The 23606-nt window shown below is 40.7% G+C and overlaps 1 pseudogene; it reads left to right on the forward strand.

Annotated features, from left to right (window-relative positions):
• Positions 1 to 23606, forward strand: part of LOC139743335 (atrial natriuretic peptide receptor 1-like) — a 248041-nt pseudogene that overhangs the window by 191218 nt on the left and 33217 nt on the right.

Genomic DNA, 23606 nt, shown 5'->3' on the forward strand with positions numbered 1-23606 from the left:
AGTCACAAAGCTAATTCAGGGGTACGCGTCCCCCCCCCCCCCCCCCGTTGTTCATGTCAATATCTGTACAAAAACAAAAAATCCCCTGAAAGAAAGGAAAGATGTATTCGTGATTTCTCTTGAACCAGAATATAAAACAAAACATGTGTAGAAAATGTGTACGGTTAACACCTCCCTGGTTACAAGTATACCCCTTGCAGTTTGTGCAGCAATTCTTGTGTAAAATAATTGCATGAGCAGGGTGCGGTGTTATTGGAATGTTGTTCAACAGACAAAGGATGGTACAGTTTTGATCGAGATGAGTTGAGATGGCTTCAGGTTTCCAACTTTTTGTGAGGTAATGGTAGACTTTTCATTGGTCTTGAAGTGAATGAGGTATCCCAACCCTCCTCCTTCCCCCCCCCAAAAAAGAAATACAACAACAACAACAACAACAACAACAACAACAACAACAACAACAACAACAACAACCAGAGAGGTCGTAAGAAAAGGTGGGACCCACCTTTTATTAGGATCATTTTGTTTTAATTTGTTTTTGGATATCTCGGCCATTTCAAAACCTATTTTGGAATCGTGTGCTCTTTAATATTTCATGAATGGCCTCTAATTATTTCATAAAGAGTCAAAATCTGAATCCCCATCTCCACTAAAACTATACAATCCCTTCATAATGGGTCAAATATCTGTCTGTGTTCCTCTCTGGCCGAGCGGCTACATAATGAAACTTCCGACAAAGGCATAGATGCTTACAATTAATTATTACCCTTTTAGGTAGGTTTTAAGTGGTCAACAAAGAAGAGTAAATGCTGCTAAACACAAATCGATTAACCAAGGTGTCCTACAGTATATAATGGCGAGGTGCTACCCGGTATTTGCACCACCGGGCGCTATTCTATTCAGCGAGCGAACACTCTATATACAATGGGTACTTCATAAGCAAATCTTTTTCGACTTAATCTGGTAGCGAAGTAATTTGAATCACATTGTCCACCCCGCGCGAAATTGATTCCAGCGCTGCAGACACACTCGTGTAGATACTTTCACGCCGGATATAAGCCGAATTTGTAATGTCATTTAGTCATTCTCTTCGAATGCTTAAGATGTTACTCAGATCGGGTTGTTGTTGTTTTTTTTTTGTCGCGGCCATTTAACGAACTTCTAATTGAGACAATCGCCGGACTGTTTGTTAAGCTCCCGCCATCGTTAATTAATCGTGACTTGATTGTAAAGGCACTACAGTCAATGGAAGGCCCAGACGTTGATTAGTTTTAGTTTTGTTCTGTTTTGTTCAATACTTGTGTTCTCCAAGAATTACCCCCCTCGACCTTTCCCCATCCGCGTCCTTATGACAAAACACACTCCCGAGTCCATGGGGGTGCTCCCGATCAATAAAGATTCATTCGACCACGGGCAAATTTCCGCTCCCTGCTCCATCAACTGGATAGCAGAATCGCATTATTGCTTTTAAATCGGACCCATATTTTGGCGGAACATACAAAGTCCCTCTCTCGACAGCTCCGTGAGGGGCTAAATGAATGAGATGTCACGGACTGACACCAATGGTCGGTGGACCTCCACGTGCTACCGATATTAATGTATGCGTGACGTCATTATCTGAACATGGCTTTTCGGAGAGGTCCATGAAATCGTTACTTAAGTAAGCTCATCTTGAATAGTATTTTTGAAAGATATATTACACACACACACCTGCATATGTGTGTACATATATATATATAATAGGACCTATTACGTATAAAAATTTCATACATACTGTATAGCAACTCAGGTTGAACCTTTAAACCAAGAATCTCGTCCGAGACATGCTTGGCGTATAGGAACTATGTACTCCATATACCCACCGGCATTTTGATCCCAAGTATAGAACGCTGTTCAGTTTGGGGAGTTGGATTGAGTAGCTCATTACTAAAATGCCTATAATACTTCGAATACATTAATCAATACGCAGGTGTATTGAAATCATCAGTGTAGAGACAGAAGGGCATTAACGTATTGCAGCGTTTATGGAATTTACTTCATTAGTGCTCTCGGCGGACCTATATCGCATCGATCATGCTGAGCATAATGTTCAGTCTGGTTGGAAGTTGTTTCATTTAATGTTGGTCGAACATATTTTTCATCTCATCTGGCATCCAAGATTACTTCAAAATAGCATTGATTTGTGGCGTCTTATGAATAACTTTCTTTTCCTTTCGGGCTTGTAACTTGCTTGTGTTCTTATCTCCTCCCAGCAAATTTCTCAGTAATCTCTAGAAGATTAATCAACGGTATCGAGTCAAGACAACCCCACCCCTCCCCCTCCCCTCGTTGAAAAAAAAGAAAGATAAATCTAACGAATCAAAGAATTTTTACAATGTTTTTACAATTAAATCCAGTGATTGAATCATCGTCTCTGAAGTACCAAAAAGATGTTTCAATGTATTCTTCACTTGCAACGATGCAGTCTCTACTCCTCTTCACAAAACTCCAATATCTGGAAATCCCCATGCGCTCCAAGTTGTTGTATTTTTGTACAATGTAACAGTTATTAACATGTCGAATTCGAAAGAAAATTGTATTGATTTTTTTTTCTCTCTCGCAGAAATCCGTTTTAATTTGGCAAATTAAACTGAGTGACTCTGAGCATATAAAAATGTACAGTGCGAGTTATTTTAAGTGCGCGTGCTACCAACGTGTTTCCGCCAACGCTTGCCAAATCGATATATCAAACTGTCATTGATATTCCAATCATAAATTTGAATGTGAAGATGGCAAGAACTATCGGTATTTCGTCTTTTCTCCTTTTTCTCCTCTTCCTTCTTCGTGAAGTTATTAGTATTACTCTCAAGCAGTGTGCGTGCTTTACATTCTGTTCCTGTTTGATTGACTGTTTGATATTCACCGTCGATCATCAGACACCGTCTATAGAAAGGCACAATTTTGGACCGAATCGACAATATTTTGCAAAGAAATGTTTCGAAATAAGCGCAATACAGTCTATAAATATTCAAGACGGGATTGAATTTCTGTATGAGCTGCTCAAATTGCGCCAATAATATTGACAATTTTGAGCGAGTCATCATGCATTAGAATGGTTTTATTTGAAATGCGAAATTCCTTTCTTTTAGCGTAAATGTGGAACGAAGACTGTAAAAGCAATAATTGTACAGCAGTATCTTACGCCACTAAAATGACATCTTGTATTAACAAGAAACAATGCTGTACATTGAAGTCAACCTTTCACCCGTACCAAATATTTCTACTGGTAGATTCAAAAAATTGCTCAATAACTTTGTTCACAAGACTTTGTGTTGTATTCATGTATAAAAAGGAATAAAGAGTTCAAATCAAACCAGAATCCAATCAGTGAAATCAATAGATAACATTTACCGCTTCATGCGGGTATTTCTAATAACATTGATACAGAACAGAAAAGTTGAATTAAAATACAGAATATAACTATACATTGTGATATGTGATATAGCCAAGAAAAGAGATAAGATATATCAAAATTGATCAATCAATCGATCAATCAATCAATCAATCAATCAATCAATTAATCAATCAATCAAGCAAGCAAGCAAGCAAGCAAGCAAGCAAGCAAGCAAGCAAGCAAGCAATCAATCAATCAATCAATATTCATTTCCAATTCAATTTAAGAAGTGAATAACGGTATACAGGTAGAATTATATTTTATAAATTGAGGACAAACTCGCAACGTTTTCTTTCCCTTTTAATGCCATGTACCGTAGTCGTGTATGCAGTAGGAGCTGCTCTATAGCCCATTATTCGCACACTTTGGTGTGTCGAGTCCATACTTTTTCTATGACGTTCTGCTGGAATCAATAGTTTCTATAAAAGCATTCCAAGAGATGGGACATACGTCATTCGTGCACTGTCCAAGGCTGTCTGACTGCATGCTTTGCTTTAGATGTTCACGTTCTGATACGCATTAGAGTTTATACAATAGTCCTGTTCTTTCGTCACCATCACGGTTGATGAGAAACTCGTAGAGAAATTCGAAACATAGCGCAGGAAATGGATTTTCATTTTCACTCTAAATCGTGCATGAATCCATCCATCCATTAGGTTTGAAAGCATTTTTTTTCTTGGTCGTTTTTCTCCTCTCTTTGCTAGGTGCCTGCATCGATGCGCCAAACATCAGCATCATGACGGAATATTGTCCCAAGGGAAGTCTTCAGGTAAGGGAGCAATTATGTAACCACAACTCAATTTTCCTCTTCTCGCTCTCTTCCTCACAAATACATTCTCTTTCTCTCTCTCTCTCTCTCTCTCTCTCTCTCTCTTTCTCTCATTTTCTGTTAATCGGGGTTTGCGGGATCATTTCCGTCTCTCTCTCTCATATCTATCTATCTATTTATATTATATTATATATATATATATATATATATATATATATATATATATTATATATATATATATATATATATATATATTATATATATATATATATATATATATATATATATATATATATATCATATATATCATATATATTATATATACATACATGAGAGAGAGGGGAAATGGAGGGAGAGGTAAAAGAGGAGATGGAGTAGATATTGGATGTCACAATATGTAATTTCAGAGCAAGTTTGCACGAGTTTGTCAGTAGTGCTTAGGCGTTCCACATCTACTGCCGACAGCTGTAGGAGGATCACCTGACGAGCAGCCGTCAGTACGGTTCGAGATGAAAGAGGAGCCCGTCGAGCGAGCGAGCGACGCGGCTCGTCAACTGTAACCAGACTTGATTCGCATGCCCCGCCCACCGCCTTTTCGATGCGCTGGTGTCTACACGCTCAGCCCACATGCGCCTCCCCATCAATAATGGGTCGAGATCTAAAAGCATACCCCGGTTTCCAACCCTTTCCCACCCCGCCCCCCCCCCCTCATTTTATGTTGTTTGTTGTTGTGATTGTTGTTACTATTGTTATCCGTCGAAAGGGAGAACGCATTATGATAGAAAGCACTATAGTAGTATCGCATATTCGCCGGGGTTTGTGCCTTAGGGGCACGACAGATCAATGCCGTTCGTGTGTCGTATGTCAGCCGTCCTAGCTCGCTACCTTTATACACCGCCAGTTGAGCTGCCCTGCTGCCTCCCCCCCCCCTCCCCTCCCCCCCTTCCCCTCGTACCTCCTCCAGAGCTCCAAAATGCTAAACACGGTAGAATAATGATGGTTGATACTTGGCGGATATATATACACATGTATACTGATTGCATCGAATTTAAAGTGACATTTTACACTTTGCACATATTTCGGATTTAGCTGACGTCAGATTCACTTCAACTTTTAATTCTAGATGAATAATGGAAGGAAAATTAAATGAAAGGAATGTGGGGAAAAGATGAGCATGATCATGAGGCTTTCATGACTAATATAATCACAATGCTTGTATTAGTCCCACAAAACCAGACTGCATCAAGTATAATTTTCGTCGCTTTTCCCCGTCACTGCCCATCGGATTTTAGTCAAACAGAGCCAATGAGTATGTAGCTGTTATGAATATGCACGCGCAACGAAATCACTCTGTTATATTAATTTGTCGTACAGAGGTTAATGATATCTCACATCTTCGCATCTCTGTGTCTCTCTCTATCTTTAATGTTTTCATCTTGCTTATTTGCCTCGCTTTCCTAACCCTCTCCGCCTTAATAATAAAATCAATGCGGTTTCTTCAGGAAGAAAATTTTAATACCGCCATATTACAGAAGACTCGAGGGTGCTGACATCTCGAAAGAAAACAGTCGTTGAAAAATTGGACAGAATTTACTAACTGCCGCATTCTATTCATTCCGTTCGCGCCTTACATACGGTGACAAACGTTTTTCTTTGTTGTTGTTTTTTTTTTCATCACACTCCATACTAAAGGAGTCCTGCTTTACTTTAACAAAGTGTGATAGAATCAGACTTGTTACTTTTCCCCATCAATTATTAATTGTCCGTAAATTCAATCAACACACACGAATGAAGCAAAGTTGTTCAGAATAACGCGTAAAACCTTGACCACTGTGTACACCTCGTTCAGAGCGACTTATGATTGGCGTCCAGCAGAATATTGTTCATCCGCACTTCGCGTCCCAGACAACCTTATCAGCCGATCTCTATAGCATCGAGATAAGGATCTTTCGGAAGGAAGAATCACGAAAACCGACAACTTGTTGTTGGGACGCATGCATCTGAGGGTGATGTGATGATGTTGGGGTTTATACAACGTGTAAGGGCTTTAACATTGAGGGGGGAAAAAAGATTGTAACGCCTAATGTCAAGAGATTCCCGATCAGATACCAAATAAACTATTCACGAGCGAGTATGCAAGGAATTCCAGTTGGGTTCAGAACAGAAGAAGGTCGAGAGAGGCAAGGGAAAGTGAAGGAAACACAAACGGAGCTGGGCATACAGAGGAGTACATTATAAGAAGGAGACAGCAGACAAAATGTCTGTGGACGTAGAGCTTTCGAGTGCTTGTGGGAAAAACAGATAATGGGGGCGTGTGAAGCAAGTACTGATGCACACTTATTACCTCACCCTCCCTTTGAAATCTCCATGTTGACATTTAAACGAAGAAAATGTATCACAAAAAGACACATATTTGTAGAACTTAATAACTGTGTGCTGTTTTTGCTTCAAAGTTGCCAAAGGGAATATCGACTTTTGAGAATTTCGTCATCACCCTTAGGATCACGAAGAAAGAAAATACGAAAAACAGGCATCGTCCACATTTTTGTTGTCATTAACAAAATATTTGACCCCATGGAAGAATAGAATCATTCTGATATAATGAGTCTGAAATGGGCAATCTATCCATTTTGTAATCATTGATTATTCATGTATGATTTGAGTTTTTCGTGTATTTTTTAATGTGAAATGAAAAAAAAGATAAACAAACAAACAATGAATATTTTCATCATCATCGCCAGTGTTATTCATCATCACATTACAGTCAACGCCATCTTCCTATCATTACAATTAGTGCTTACTGTCATTGATAATCAGTAATATAGAATAATTTCATGTAACCAACTCTAGTGTGGCTTTATTGACAATGTATTGACTATGTAATATGATCCTGATACCACATCTTAATTATTCTCCCTCTTAAAAGGTATTGTTTACCATCAGGAGCAGTGATTTTAAAAATGTTTGAGTTATCACATTTGTTGCGTAGGTATAGGTCATTTATTTTGTATCACATAACACCCTACCATATAACAATTTCGCAATTAAGCCTGAAATATAAGGAGATATTACCATTCTTCTTAATAAAACGTAATTGTAGACGGTTTATTCTAGAAACAATTTTATCATAACTATTGTTCACATTTTGTATATTTAACAATACTTAACATTGATTATACTGATTTACATTTTTACATAAGTTGTTTCTATCTCTAGGTCACATTTTAGGACTATTTTGAAGCACTAAAGCTGGGTTTTTGATTCTTCTGCAAATGGTAAATAATCCTTTAACCCCGAATTCCAGCGATATTCGCAATGTTAGAAGAAAAGGTTATTTCATGATTGATTAATCATTTCTAGGGACTGTATAAAGAACTAGATAAAGCTGGACCTGAAGTGGAAAGACGCGCAGCTTGTCATTTTCAGATAAGTTTTTGTGATAGGAGTTACATATCATGATAGTCAAGAAATGTATATATTCAGTTTTGCGTCTATGCGTCATCTATGGATTGTGGCAGTGTAATAAGAGGGGTATTTGAAAAATATACATCACTAAATTGTTTTTTTATGAAAGGGAGCGAGCGGAACTTGAGAAGACCAATAAAGACGCCGGCGTTGATTACGTCATGCGACCAAAATCTCGTATTTGAAGATTGTGCTTGAGAGAATTCGGGGTTTTTTTCTATTCGTGCCAGCAATATGCGCTGCACATCTCAATATATGTGGCTTCTCTGACATCAAACATGACATCCAGAGTAGCATCATTTACTTTTATCTTTTTTCCTTCACCGCACTGCAACTCACAATCCTGCAGCGATGCTATAAGTAGTATATAGTCCCCGATGACCATTAACATCCGCCGCGGCAAAATGGCTCTCTTTCTTCAAGCAGACGTGGTGCTGCAATCGCGCCAAATTTATATAGCCTCTAAATCTGGCGTGGCCAAAGCTGCTATTCTTAGAAACGACCATCCATCAAGCGTGTCGAGAGAAAATGATACGACATCAAAAAAGCCAACATTTGTATATCAAGCTGACGTTTAGAATCGCCGGGATTTTAGACTCGCAAAGGATACATACATAGTATCATACATCACATGATGTGTCATCGAAAAGTGTTGACTTGAAAAGTGTTGAGAGATATGCCTACCTGTTTTTTTTTTTTTCTCGCAAGCTAACTTTGTTTTGCTGTAATGGCGTGGATGCATCTGATCAGTGGCACTACATATGCATTGGATAAATATGTTTGGTAAAAGTAAAGATTAGACTCCTTTACCAGGCTGTAGTAAAGAAGGTTGCTGACAGAGAGTACAACATTGGCGACAATGATTTCTCCAGCGTTATTTATACGTCATTTACAAGCCGGCGGTTTAACCCTTTGCCACTTGTGCGGTATGATGTAATATACATGTATTTGTGATATTATTACTAACAGCAATACGGCATATTAGGTGTGAAAGAAACATCTTTGTATTAGAAAATCCACTCATAACGCGCTTGTTGGCAGAGTTATCGACACGAAGAGGAGTTAATACAGTGAGAATTAATTCATAGTGTAGTTATTATATCCTGACGTGATGATCGTTATATTTCTATGGTGGATAACTCCTACTCTCTTGAATTCAGTGCCCTTTCATCGCATTAGTTGATCTGTTTAAATCAAAAATAAAATCGAGTAACCCAAACTAAGTACGTGAATGGCTCTACCAGTAAAGGAAAAATGAATAGAACGTCTTAAATGAGGAGGGCATGTGAAGGGAGTCATGATAACTCAGTTTAACGACGCAAAGACGTCGAGACAGTAAGTCCGTATGTGACTCTGAAGCAACATTTTTTTTTTGTATTGTATTGGTTCTCTTCGGGGGTTGGATGGAGCCAGTGTGGCCCACTCTCCATAATGTATGCCCTACATCTTAAACATGCTGGCCCAGAAACACGCAGGAGAGGAGACTTTTGGACGAGCTGAAAATGATCGCTTGCAGTCATTGTGTGCGCGATTGAATTACATGTGATGCCAAATATAATTTCCTGCTCCCAAACGTTCTGTTTGATGACCAACGAGTGAGCCCTGATTGCTCTGAACGGGACCAGCAGATGAAATAGACGCGCATTTTGTTAGACATGTATTTTATTTTGCCCCCCTTTCTTTCTGGGACGATAAGGTTAGACAGAATCGCGTGACAAACTGCGTAGGTCGTCCGCTGCAACCCGCACTTGCAGGTATAGGTCTCAAGGGGCACAGGCACGCACGCACGACTGGCCCGTTATGTAGTAATGATTGCCAATGGCGTGCGGAATAGCGTTCGTCTGGTTTAGGTGCCTGCTCCCCCCCCCCCCCCCCCCTCTCTCTCTCTCTCTCTCTCTGAGAGCTTCCCTACTCTTTAAGTCCTAGCTGGTCAAAATGGGACAGATATTGGTAACGTGCTGTCTCTATTCGACGCGGATGCATGGATATATAGGCCTATATTCGATGTGGCATGCGACGCATTTTCAATACGCTATATAGACGCCATTTTGACGGCCATGATGAAAAAAAAAGAAAAAAAAATCGAACGCCTGACGTTCGATAAGTCCAGAAGAAAAGTGAAGACTTTCAAAAACAAACAAAATGGGATGATTTGTAACAACCAAAACAGCTCAATATTTTGTGTCTCCGTCGCTAGTGCAATGTTTTTTACGAAGTGGGACCACCTCCTCGGGCCCAAGCTTTACAATCGATGTTCTAGAATCGACTTTGGGTTACTGTCGCGGAATAATGCGCAGGGGTAAACCTACAGTGTTGATCAATCCACATCAGCAAATGCACTTCCCCCGCAGAATGCACCAAAATGTGCAAGGTGCCTGGGCCGTCATACAAATGTGTAAGTGGGAAATGAATTCTCTAATTAGCACACATATCAGTCCAAGTTCCCCCAGTTTGGATCATGGTTATAGGCCATGCAGCTGAAATGGGTGGGCGGACAAATACCATAACACAATCTTAACTAGAGAGGGAGGGAGAGGAAGAGAAGGAAACAGTGTTGCAAAGACAAAGCAAGGTAATGCCTGGGACCTCAAGAGCCTTTAACCAATTCCTCGGGAGAAATCAATCCCATTTTGATAAGTTCTTTTCAAGTGCTACTTCAGCCGAGGGCTACTGCGTCCTCAAAGAAAACAGTTTAGACTGCTAAGCGACAGCATATTCAGTGTACCGTGTTCGAGAGGAAAAAAAAGGAGAAAAATCAATAAATATGTCTGAACTGAGTCACTCGGGCCACGAAATCCAAAACCCATTTTACTGAGCTGTCGTCTCGAAGTAGCAACATCGATATGAGACAATCATATTGGGGGTGGCAGGAAGAACCTGGACATTATGAGCACTTCGGGGGCCTTTTCCGTATTATCGCTCTTCACGAGATTATACGCGACGAGATAGGGCGATAGCTGATCGCTCGCCAGTCTAGTGTTGCAGTGTGGATAGGGGCTGAGGCGTCCGCGGTTTTGATGGAAGTGTGTCTTGTTTGATACAATCAGCGCCAACTGTCCTCTCGCGAGTGGCAGGGAAAGAGAGTTGCCCCTCCGTCCAGGTATGCCATGAAGGGGATCATTACACGCCTCGGGGCTTTATGGTTGGGACGCGTTCATTTCCTCTGCCATGGGAGTTTTATTAAATTTTCCAAGCCAAATTGGCTGCCAAGTGGTAGTTGCGTTCCTATGCTCCTCACCAGAAAACAAAAACAAGAAAAAGAAGAAGAAGAAAGATGCAGAGATAGAAGAGGAAAGATTGACAGTCCGATGAAAATTGGCATGGAGGGAAAATCCATCGTGGAAGTCTTATTATTATTATTTTGGGGAAGCCTTGTAGTTGATAGCAACGCGCGTCCAATAAGCTTACACCTTTGTTTTGTACAATACCCTGTGGTCAGCGTAAACTGAGCCAAATGCTGTAAGGAATATTTCAAGAATATTAGACCACTGAGGAAAAAGTAAATATCTGCATGTGATTGTCCAGCTGAGGTCTCGGGGAAGGAGCTGAAAATCGTCGTGTTTTGGGTTTTTGTATGTGTTTTTGCATCTTTTATTTATTTATTTATTTATTTGATTGATTTGTTTTGTTATGTCGAGGCACGAACGTCTTGTACAGTGAACTGTGTACTCGTTCTGATTGACTATAGAAATCCCAGTAATGACAACATAAACTGAGTAAAGAGTAAAGAGGGTTGCGCTTCAAATACAGCTTATTTTTGTTTCAGTGTTATTTCTCTTTATTACCCGTAACTCTCTCTCGTGAAATTCAGCCGCAATTAAATGAAAGAGCACTACATTCTGCAGACACTTCTGCAGACGTCTTCAAAACAATGATAATTATTCTGGTGCTCAAGGTAAATTTTCAAAAAATGGTTTTGTCATAAAGGTGAATGAAGTTGTTTTATACGGTTGTAGAACTTTGAATCTCCTTTTTTCTTTTGTTCTTTTAGAATTTTGATTTTACTGTACAAAAGAAGGTAGTCCTCGTACAATGGTATCCGCACAATACTAAATCGGAAAGTGGCAAAGCAAGATGGAGGTATATCCAAGGAAAGCAGAAAAAGAAATTCAGAGATTCAAAGAGAAAAGAGAGAGATTGTGGAGCAGAGATAGAAGAAAATGCAAGATAGGAGACAAAAAGATTTGAGAGAAATAAAACGAAACTAAAGGCAGAGAACAATTTAATAGACATAGACTGTTGAGAGATGAAAATGGTAAGAGAGACAATAGCATAGAGCAAAAAGAAACAAAGAAAAAATGCTTGACAGAAATTAGGTACGGTGATATGTGTTAACATCAGAATCGCAGAATCTATAGAGTATTTACTATCATATACTATTTACGTAAAACGTTGATAGAAATGTTGTAGACATTTTGACCGTCCCACATTATAGGAATATTTTAGTTAGTTTAAGTTAGTGTGCATGCGCCATGGCGTCCCATGTTTTTTGGTTCACGTTTAATCAGCAGCACAAACCCACAGGGGAATGTGTGATTGCGCATGCGAGAAATCGTAAGGTAATCTCCATTTCGTCCCTGTTCGTCGTAGTTTACATGACCAATCATCAGTCTCAAGAAATAATCAGATATTGTACGTGCCAACTTCGACTTGACACGGGGAAAAAGTGCTAATAGCTACGTGAGGACGAACTCCTCAAGTGACTAAAAAAAGGGCTGTTGACTTTGAAATTGTATTCTGGTGTTCAAGGATATAACCGTGCGCGACTGGTAAGAACGTAATCCGATTCCGTGATTAAGCTCACTTGTAAAGTAAGCAGAGAATAATTAAACAAACAGGACAGGGGAAGTGCCATCGAAATCGGGCACATGATAAGAGGTTATTAGATTCCAAAGTTTGGCGTAATTTCACAAGCTCGTTGTATCAGTCGCAACCACTCTATACAAATTATGAGGTGATGCTGTTGTCGCCTTACAATATTCTGCAAACAAATTGTCATCGGGCTTCCTCTTTGAAATGAAAGCAAAACACGTGCATTTGTAGCTTTTTTTTTTTAAATCAAATTATGTGACTGTTGTTCTAACAAAATATGTGTGAGAGTTTTTGAGGTGATGACATCACCTCATCTAATTTCTTATCATATCTCTCATCTCCTCTGCGATTGACGTCACTGTTTTGTGCAGCCATGTGAAATTTAAGCATCCCGCAAGTTCTTCATCTTGTTTCTGATTCTGATTAGAATTCTGTAATTCTGTTTGCTTGATTGTATTATTTAGAGTCAACCGAAATCATGTAGTGGTATTGTACTTTAAAAAGATTCATTAGGCTGAACTCTCTTTACATACGTGCTTTAATTCCATGTCACTCTCCACGCAAGCAAGTAGATACTTCAGAATGGGCGGGAATATATGTAATGGCGTCTTTTCTCTCTTTAATTATCAAGATTGAAAGAGAGAAAAAGAGGGGAGGGGAAGAGGAGAGGGAGGGAAAAAGAAACCAATGTATACCATCCGGATCAACCACTAACGAAAGTTCAACCTCAAGGTGCGTGAATGTTTATTTTGACATCAAGTTTAAAATGGGGAAATTTTCGTACCTTAAAAAAAAGATAATGATTATGATATAAGGTCTAACGCTAAAAGGCGTGGACCCTCGGGATGATCTCATGTTGTGTGTCTAAGCAGTTGTAAAAGACGAATATTTCGTGCTCCATTTCGCCGAGATCACTGTCGGAGCTAAAGCAGCGTATCATACTTGCGGTGTGCGTCCCACTTCCCCTCGTATTATTTCCTTTGGTCAGTGGCTGTGTGAGTCAGTGTAAAAGTGCACTTGACATGAATTGCAGATGGTGTTGTTTTAAGCGGGGGCCCCGCCGCAAAACATGTTTGCATTAACCCGAGCAAGAATTTCAAGCAGGAGTATATAAGATAGATGCAACATAATTTTTAATGGAGAGCTTGACATGTAATGGACCATGGTCTTTCAGGTCGATGGGTAAGGTGCATTTTAGTGATATCATCCGTACGGTTTGGAGGAAAGGGGGGGTGGGGGAGGATGGGGTGGGTAGTAGAGGACTGCGGGACGCATAGCCGATATGTTTCACTTTCCGTTTCCTGTACGGTGGGTGTTACTGACTGGCTCTGGCGTGAGACCATGATGTATAACACCAGAGTTGTTTCAGTTGTGTCTAAGTTTATAAATGAAAATGGAGGTGAATGATACGCGTGGAGTATGCACAACAGACGGAGAATAACAAGAAAACGTATTCCTTACATATGGCAAAGCATAGTAGTCAGACACGGATATGGTAGACGAATGTCCCGCAGCATCCGCGTTGCTTGATGCCATGCAGTCTTATAAATATGGAGAAAAATATATCTCTCCTCTTTTTTCTCTCCCTCTCTTACTTTCTCTCTTTCCAGAGCCTTGTTTATTTGCTCATTTTCCAGCTGCTCGTCACACAATCGCGAGTACCGATAAAGATCTGGTAAAGAATATCTCAGCAGACTCCTAACTTAGTGTTTTTGTCCGCGTTGTTTCAGAAATGTTCGTCCGCGTGAGTTGCATGAAGCTCTCATTATCATGAAAAAAATAAATAAAATGAAAACCTGACAAAGTTTGCAGTTATTGTGGCAAGTTTGACAATTCCATTCTTGTAATATGATTTTTTTTTTATCAATATGTGTCCCTCTGTACAAATGACTTTGCAAGATCGCAAATTGCTGATCTACATTTTAACAAAGATTTCGGAAAACAGGAACCAGTGGGAGTCGAACCTGTCATCTACTGCTTTCCGGGCAGCGACACTACCACCAGGCTATCCCTGGTTGCCGGCAGTGACACGATGAATTTGGAACAAATACCCAGGCTCTGTAATTCCGACATGGTCATGTTAAGTTAGTAGTCCAAGGCGTACAGGGCATAATTATTAAATGAAAGCAAGAGACTATTAAGCAGTTGGGTGTAAATGTGATATGATTTTAGCTCACCTGAGCCAAAGGCTCAATTGAGCTTTTGCGATCGCCCTTCGTCCGGCGTCCGTTGTGCGTCGTCCGTCGTCCGTCGTGCGTCGTGCGTCGTGCGTCGTGCGTCGTGCGTAAACTTTTTACATTTTCATCTTCTTCTTGAGAACCCCATGACCCATTTTCACCAAACTTGGCAGGTAGCATCCCTAGGGGGTTAGGAACTCAATTTGTTAAAATGGGCACCATGCCCCACCCAGGGGGCCCCCAGGGGGCCCAAACCCCCCAAAATTAAGGAATCCGCAAAAATCTTCTTCTCTAGAACCAGAAGTGTTAGAGCTAAGTTAATACTATGAGTTAGTACATTGATGACTGCAGTGTCAAGTTTGTTCACGGCAGAATCAGGGGTGCCCCCCTTGGGACCCAGGGGAGGGGGTGAGGAGGGGTCCTAATGGGGCCTAAATTGTACATTTTTGTCTTCTTCTTGAGAACCCCATGACCCATTTTCACCAAACTTGGCAGGTAGCATCCCTAGGGGGTTAGGACCTCAATTTGTTAAAATGGCCACCATGCCCCACCCAGGGGGCCCCCAGGGGTCCCAAACCCCCCAAATGAAGGAATCTTTATAAATCTTCTCTAGAATCAGAAGTTAAAGAGCTGAGATAATACTATGAGTGAGTACATTAATGGCTGTAGTTTCAAGTTTGTTCATAGGAGATCCAGGGGTGCCCCTCTTGGGGGCGGGGGGGGGGGTGGTTGGAAGGGTCCAAATGGGGGCCTGAATTGTACATTTTCATCTTCTTCCTGAAAACCTCATGATGGATTTTTGTCAAACTTGGCAGGTAGCATCCCTAGGGGGTCAGGATCTCAATTTATCAAAATGGGCACCATGCCCCACCCAGAGGGCCCCAGGGGGCCCCAATCCCCCCAAATTAAGGAATCTTAAAAAAATTGGGCCTTTATTGTACATTTTCATCTTCTACTTGAGAATGCCTGGTCAAATTTTAGTAGAGCTGTGAATAATTTAGATTAGTGATTGCGTGAAAGGTGAACTTGCGATACTCAGGTGAGCACTAGACCCGCGGGTCTCTTGTTATCAATTTGTCTTCCCTCAAGTCTGTAGAAGTAAACTTGTAAGATCCCAAATGCTGATCTACATTTTAACAAACATGTTGCTGATCTATCTTTTAACAAACACGTTGCTGATGTATGTTTAATAAACATTCTAATATGTTTGTTAAAATGTAGATCTGCATTTGCGATCTTACAAATTCATTTGTACAGAGGGAGACAGATTGATAAAAATCATAACACATCTTCATCCCTCTGCAGAACAATCTCTTGGTTCCACTCTTTCTATAAATCTGTGTTTTTCTCCTCCTCTTCTTCTTCTTTGTTTGTTTGTTTGTTTGTTTGTTTGTGTCCTTTCCTCGCCATCTTTTATCAAGTGCTGCGCTGAAGATTTCACTGAAGCTGTCCGTAGTGCGATAGTATGCAAACTTTATAGATAGAGGCGAGACCTTGGCGCGTACTGGTTTTCCTTATCGAGTTGCGCAATCAGCGTAATTTGGGAAGATCATGAATTCATTATATCCGCACGGCGTGTGGTTAGCTTTGTGTTGTTGAATGTCGATTGCTGACGCTCAGCCATCCGTACGCCGCGTGCATTCTGTGGTGAGTTGTCTTTGAACTTCAACAATAGAAAACGCAACTTACCGATGTGTCTTGCAAAGATTAGGCGCCAACATCCAGGTCCTTGTCGCTTCTCGTTGCTCGCTCGATTTTTTTTTTATTAAAAAAAATCCTCAAACTACTTCAGAATTTATACAAATGACTAAGAAGCTGCGTATTTCCTTGTTTTCACATTTTCATCACGTACCTGGTTATATATATATTTTATATTATATATGATGTATATATATATATATATATATAATATATAAATACACACACACACACACACACACACACACATATATATATATATATATATATATATATATATATATATATATGTATATAGTTGAAGCACTTTTAAAGATAAAACGGACTCGTAAAAGATGCTGACTGTATAGCTTCAATGATATCGGGCTATTCGTCCAGCTCATCGTTTCGTCATGGCCTTTTCACTTACTTGTAGACCCGTCAAGTGATCTGCAAATGATAATAATGTAGGCCCTATATTTTATAGACGCTGTTCACAGTGCCTTAGAAAAAGATGATTATTACATGACATTAACAAAAGCAATGCTTGCCGAACTACACAACTACGCACTTTGAGAGAGTTACAGATCTGTGTCAATGTACGAAGTGAATAAGTTTTATGTTTATTTTAAAATGAGGTCCTCGTGGAAGATTCTCTAATTGACATTTTATGCGTGGTGTTCCATGCTGAGCCATTCAGTCACGCCAGTATCAACGTTTTGAAAAGAATGTAAATCATACATCAATACTAATTGTGTGATATTGCCACCTGCAAGTATAACATTTACACATTTGGCCTTTGAACTCCAGTTGTTTGTCCCGATAGCACTTGCAAGGACTAGTCTCTTAGTCCAGGTGTTTCATCACATAATGATGAAGGAGAAGAAGAGTATGATCGGAGAGCCTCCTTTCCGTATCTTATTTCTTCGCCGAATTTCATTTGAATAGACTGTCACGCCACGGCAGTCTCTGATGGACACAGGTGGATCGAGAGGTGTGTTTGTGTGTGAAAGGGGATGCGTGTGTGGGTGGACGTGTGAGGTGAGAGAGGGCAACGTCTAAGTTTAAACAAAAATGTCTCATGTGTGTGATTGAGAGACAGAGAGGAGATAATAACTTAATTGAAAGAAAAAACATTGGAAGAGACATTCAACGCAAAAGATGAGCTCTGCTTTGTTTCATTTCATATCTTCGCACGTCATTTTTGTTAAGACTTTTTTTGTGCATGCCTTTTGAGTGCCGATTGGCGCAGAAAACCTCATAGCTTTTTATTATACACACTGGCCAGAATCTATGCCACAGAAAGGGTTAATTATGCAGGAATCAACACTTTTCAAATCTGTCTGCAAAAGTTACTGACAGTAAGTTGGAGACGGGTGGCATTGCGCTTGGATGAAATTGTTATTGCTTGTAAGTCCGATATGTTTTGTTGATTCCACACGGGACTGTGTTTCTATCTACCCGAGTGTCATCCGATATCATGCTGCTTTCTGTTTTTGTTTTGTTGGTTTTGTTTTGTTTTTTTCATCCAAGCACACGCACTACAATTGTATATTATGCCTCTGTTGCTGGCATGGTGTTTCGTGTCGTGCTCATCAGCCGGCCGGCGCGAAGGGATGCAAAACACGATACGCACAGCTCCATACCCTCTCCATGGCCCGCTGCATTCACAAGTCCCTCCCCGCATCTTCGGTTTCCACTGGGTGTGGTGCACTTTCAGCCCCCAATTTCTTGTCTGCCATTATAGAGCCCTCCGACTCCACCTCGCGTCGCATCGCGTCCCACAGCCAGCGCTCATCCCGCTGATGTCTGGCGGAGACGACACGCCACATCGCAGTCAATTTGCCCAAAACTACATTAATGTGATTCAAATCAAGAAGGGTATACAGTCACTGAGCAGAAGGGAAAGAAATTTTACTCGATGACGCGCCTCATGATTTCCATTTATTCATGTCGACATCCTTACTTTGGTGGTGGTGTTGGGATGGGGGAGGGGAAGGGGGAGGAGACTCTTCTTCTCTCTATCTCTAATTCAAATAAAGTGATGTGTTTCTCTCACTGCGAGGAATACATCATCTGAAATAGGTTAACCCACAAATTTTACACCGAGAGCGTAGGGTCCTGAGATTGTGCGCGAAGTGGCATTGATTCCCGTCCAATGGAGAAAGGAAGAAAGGCGCAATCGAAGTGACAGGCCAAACGTATATCGGACTCACCATTGATCACGTGATTGCTTGCAATTCTCGAGTTTCTTTTCATTAAGAATCCGTAGTGTTCCCTCCTCCCCCCCCCCCCCCTCCTTCACCCTGCGTGGAATAAGAAAAGTAACAAATATTTTAACGCCACGCAGAAAACCTGCTTTTCTTGATTACATCTCCAAGATTTAATGGAAATTTGTGTGTTAAGTATGCTTCATTGATTGTCGCATGAGTGATGGTGATCGTCCAAAGAGCGAAGAGTGTCTGATTCTAATCGAGTTCATTTTATTATTATATCTAGATAGCTCCCATCTGGGAAGACGACATTATCTCACTATCCTGTGTCGATCAAATTTTGTCTCTTGCCGCATTTTAGCGGAATCGAAAAGTGTGCATTCTAACAGTCTAACTTCATCTTTGAATAAGCGTTGATTCTAATCATTATTTTGTTTACCTCTTTTGTCGCTTTTTTCCAGGATATCTTGGAAAATGAATCCATCGAACTCGACGAACTCTTCAAATACTCCCTCATGTACGACATTGTCAAGGTAAGCACATTAATTTTTATTTTGTTCGTTTCGTTTTCTGTCTGAGAAGATGGTTTGATAGCTCATATTGCAACTGCAGTAGCTGGTCGTCGTCCATGAGGTCCGGTAGGATGTCAGGCGGACCGGTTCACCGGGTTATTCACCTTACTCTTTGCATTAAAAGAACTTAAGCGGGATGTTTGTGACTCTCTCACACATTGGACCTCAGCTAGCCTCTGGAATCGAACCCGAGTCATCATCCCCTATGGATTAGGAGGCAGACGCGCTACGTACCGACTAAAATCCAAATCACCGTATGCATTGTCGAACGCGTACATTAATATCCTGAAAGCAAATTATCGTTTAATGTATGTGATAGTATTATTAATTTGCTGTCCTATGGATTGTGTCCGCATCTATAGTGAGAACGATAACACAATGATATGAAAGGTGATGATGAACTCAGATATCAAGTACGTCATGATATTAGAACGTAAGCAGTCCGGCTAACCTACATAGTCCAGTGTGGAGTTGTCAAAGGAGCGCCCCTAACTTTCCGCTGTCACCTAGCTGTGACGTCACGTATATCAGTAATACCCATCCAAATTGACCTATCTTGTACATTCAAATTATACTCTCAGTGGCAATCGTGAGTACGATTTTTTTTTGTTCATTCGAAGTGCTGCTGCGGGGAAATCAAGACGCGTAAATAAATATCAGCAACAATTCAACGTATTTCTTTTTCTTCCTTAGGACGAGTAAACCGGAAGTCATTAGTGTTACCTATAATTCCTTCCCGGAGATTCCCCTCTTTTACTGGATAACGTTACATCCTATCCCCAATCTTTCTCTCCACTGCACTATCAGATAAAATAAAGAATACCCCAACACACACGCACAATGTCGTATTCATGTCGTCCCGTTCTCTGTAGGCCTACTCACTAGTTGATTACCATAAGTATCCCACAGGATTGATAGAGTAACGCCACTCACATGTTGTTTACTGTAAACCCTTAAAGAAAGCTTATGAAAGAAAACATTATGCATGCACACAGTGCACACATACACACACACACACACACACACACACACACACACACACACACACACACACACACACACACACATACACATTAAATGCCAGCATGCGTGTGTGTGTGTGTGTGTGTGTGTGTGTGTGTGTGTGTGTGTGTGTGTGCATTCTGCGCAGCAAATCGCAATCATGTTGCCGTCTGCTTTATTTCCCCGAGGCTACACAACGTCTCGGACCATTAGCGTGATGGGAAAATTGACGGCTCGACCTCACATTTTGCGACTCTGGGCAATGGCGTCGAACCACTTCGCTGACCACACCGCAAATTATTCCTTTTATATTTTTCCTAATCATGACTTTGATAGGTTTCGACAAGATAATCTCTTAAAAGGCGGACACCTCGGGATTAATCCCTTCGCTTCATCAGTCCCAACAACGTTATCATCAATTTTTCAAAGTCATTTAATATAAAACATTAGCGTAACGACGTATAAAGATTATGAACTGCCCATTTTTGTAAGGCTCAATGGAGATGTTTATTGTGGAGATCTAGGCCCTTAATACCTGCAAATAATACGTGCAGACACGTATAATCAGAGTGCATTAAAGTTAATGCACTGACTGTTCGCAGCAAGAGTAAATTATAAGTCAGTCTAATGAGAATAGAAAAATAACAAAAATAATTTCATCAGGCTGCGTTCATCACGCTCACGAGTTTAACGGAGTAACTGTCTATTGACCACCGGCAATGAGACTGCATGGAATATCAATGGGACGTTAAAATGTTGGCAGTAAGAAGGTTAAACCTGACTCGTTTTGTCGTCGGGTTTGTACTTTGTTTTTGTCTTTTTCGTATTGGGGATGCTTAAAGGCTCTAATTTTATCATAAGCTTTCAAAACACTCACGCGCTTCAAGCAAATCGAACCCATACGATTTCAAACACACACTTTGTTTGTGTGCATAAAATCAGTCGTACTTTCATTCACGAGGGCCACAGCGTGTATCCATTATGATCAAAAACCATAGCCGTAGATTCGAAGAATAAAAGAAAAAAAAAGATATTCTGATCACATATTCTTTACTATTGCTGTCCATTAACACCGGCAATTCATCAATTAGGATCCGGCTGAAAAGATTCACTTTGATTTTTTTTTTTAAGTGGGGAGAGGGGGAAAAAAAAAAACACGAATACGTAACGCCGAAGCCACGGTGCTAAATTACAAGTAGACTCGCGCAGACGAAAACGATACACTGAAAGGAAGAAAAGTGGCAGAAATTAGGCTAATTATGGGCGTGCTGCAACGTAGCACCTTACGCGTTGTGATACGAAATTGAATCAACGAGAGCGCGAATGATCCATTGGACGCTGCATCTAGGACCCCCCCCCCCCCCGCCAAAAAAGAAAGAAAGAAAGAAAGAGAAAATCAACCAACTTCTGTGTGTTTTCGATAACCAACCTGGCTTTAGCTCCGTCACAAGATAAACAAAATTGAAGTCGAGTTGCAACAGTTTTCACAATCCCTGCGCGAACAGTGAAAGAGAGTCATACTACGCAGCTCAGTCTGCGTGCGACATTAAAAAAGTTTCACGGCATGCACAGATTTATGGGTGGGTGGTGCAATTCGTACTTTCAGCAAGCCAGTACATGATTCTTTGTTCTCTCTTGGGACTACGATAAAGATACGGAAATCGTCGCTCGTGGCGCCTTCTATTAATCAGGACCCTGATTTCAACAAAAGGATGTGTCTTTGCGGTTTTCGCCCTTCGTGCAAACATTGACAAATATGAAAGTCTCATAGATGTGTCGCTTTCAAATTCTTTACCTTCTGGCGAAGCAGAGAGTTTAGGGAATGAGACCCAATCTTTTTTTAAATCGGGTCGTTTTTTATTCGTATCTCTTTGAATGATTGATGACATAGATTCTTTTTATCATATAAATGGACACCATTGATCACTGTAAATGCTTTATATTCATAAGAATAGGAAGTTCGGAACGGCCGATCAATTATGAATACACAGAAGACAAAAACAAAAAACAAAAAACAAGCAACAAGTATATACGTTAAACTTACGTACAAGCAAAAACACGGGGGGGGGGGGGGTACAGAAGGTTTGAAGATAATGTCTTATCATCTGTATTTTGTCATGAAAGACAATAAGAATTTTACGAAAGCAAGATGACGCTATAAAGACTGCGCTGAAAGAGACGCTTCAGTTTATATGGCGTCTTTGTGTTCGCGGCAACAGAGGAAGCGAATGGTGTTGCGTGCACCTAGTAGAAGCCAAGCCTGCGGACTTCGTTACTTAGAGACACGGTTTAATAGATATAGACACGACAACGACCAATCAGCATCCAAGATAATTGCTTGTTGCCATAGTAAACTAAGTTGTTACTGAAAGCACCCCAAACACACAAACACACCTGCACAAACCCACTCACACATACGCACGGCCTGCCGCAGCCGCCCGACCTCCGTGTCCCGAGTATTGTGTCGCCCTCTACGTTCGTCTCATCCGCACACCTATAATGGTACCGAATGTTTAGGGGCGATTCTCTTTTTGACGGAGATGAATGTCGATGTGTGACATAGACGAATCGCAGACGGAACTCCCAATATACCACCGTCCACACTAATGGCCTTTTCATGGCAAATCCCCAAATGTCACGAATGGACACGTCTTTGTATACAGCTCTAATGGTTCTCCAGTCTCGTATTGCCTGCGTCATATTGACTGTGTGCTCTGGCCGCAATAAGGTCTTGTTTGTTGAAAGAACCATCGTATGACATAAATCTGGTGTTCATAATACCTTCACCGGCAACCGTAGCCAATCGCTGATGTCCAATTCGGTGAGATTGTTCAGGCCGGTGTTTGTTATCTCGCGCACATAACTTGATTGTGGCAATTTGTTTCTATTACTTTCTACGAGTATTTTCTGCAGAACAAAGAAGGAAGTTTTGTTACAAAAGGTGAAATAAATGTCTATATTAGTATATATCAGTACACAACTAGACTGACTGGTTAATAAACACTTTAGCCATAGTTAATGAGAGACAGGAAAGACAAGGGAAATGAAGGAAACTGTGAAGACAATTCACCAGTTCACCAATTCACTTCGTAAGTTTGTCGAGATCATTATAGAACCCTTGAATTTTGCTCTGCGACCAATCTTAAACGTAAAGAACTATGACTTTAAAGTATTTGTGGTCGGATAGGCAGATCGAAGGAGATGGTGGTGGTGGTGGGGGGGGGGGGGGGGCAGGGATGAGATGCTTTTTCCTCCAAGACGTAACTGATGCACATAGTGATAGCTTGTTGAAATTCAGCACAAGACTATTTGTCTGTCCCGTGACAGAAATATTTTTTTTTTCTCAGAACAAGCCCGGAAGGCATTGCGCGTTTTTCGAATTAAGTCACGAAAAAGAAAATCCGATATTTACTTTTGACAACAACAAGGTATAAGAAAAAAAATATAAGCAAAAAAAAAAAAAAAAGCCCTCTGAAAATGCTACTTTGG

Source organism: Diadema antillarum, unplaced genomic scaffold (assembly GCF_040938485.1).
Source record: "Diadema antillarum isolate AM-2024a unplaced genomic scaffold, OU_Dant_1.0 seq00001069_RagTag, whole genome shotgun sequence".
NCBI lineage: Eukaryota > Metazoa > Echinodermata > Echinoidea > Diadematoida > Diadematidae > Diadema > Diadema antillarum.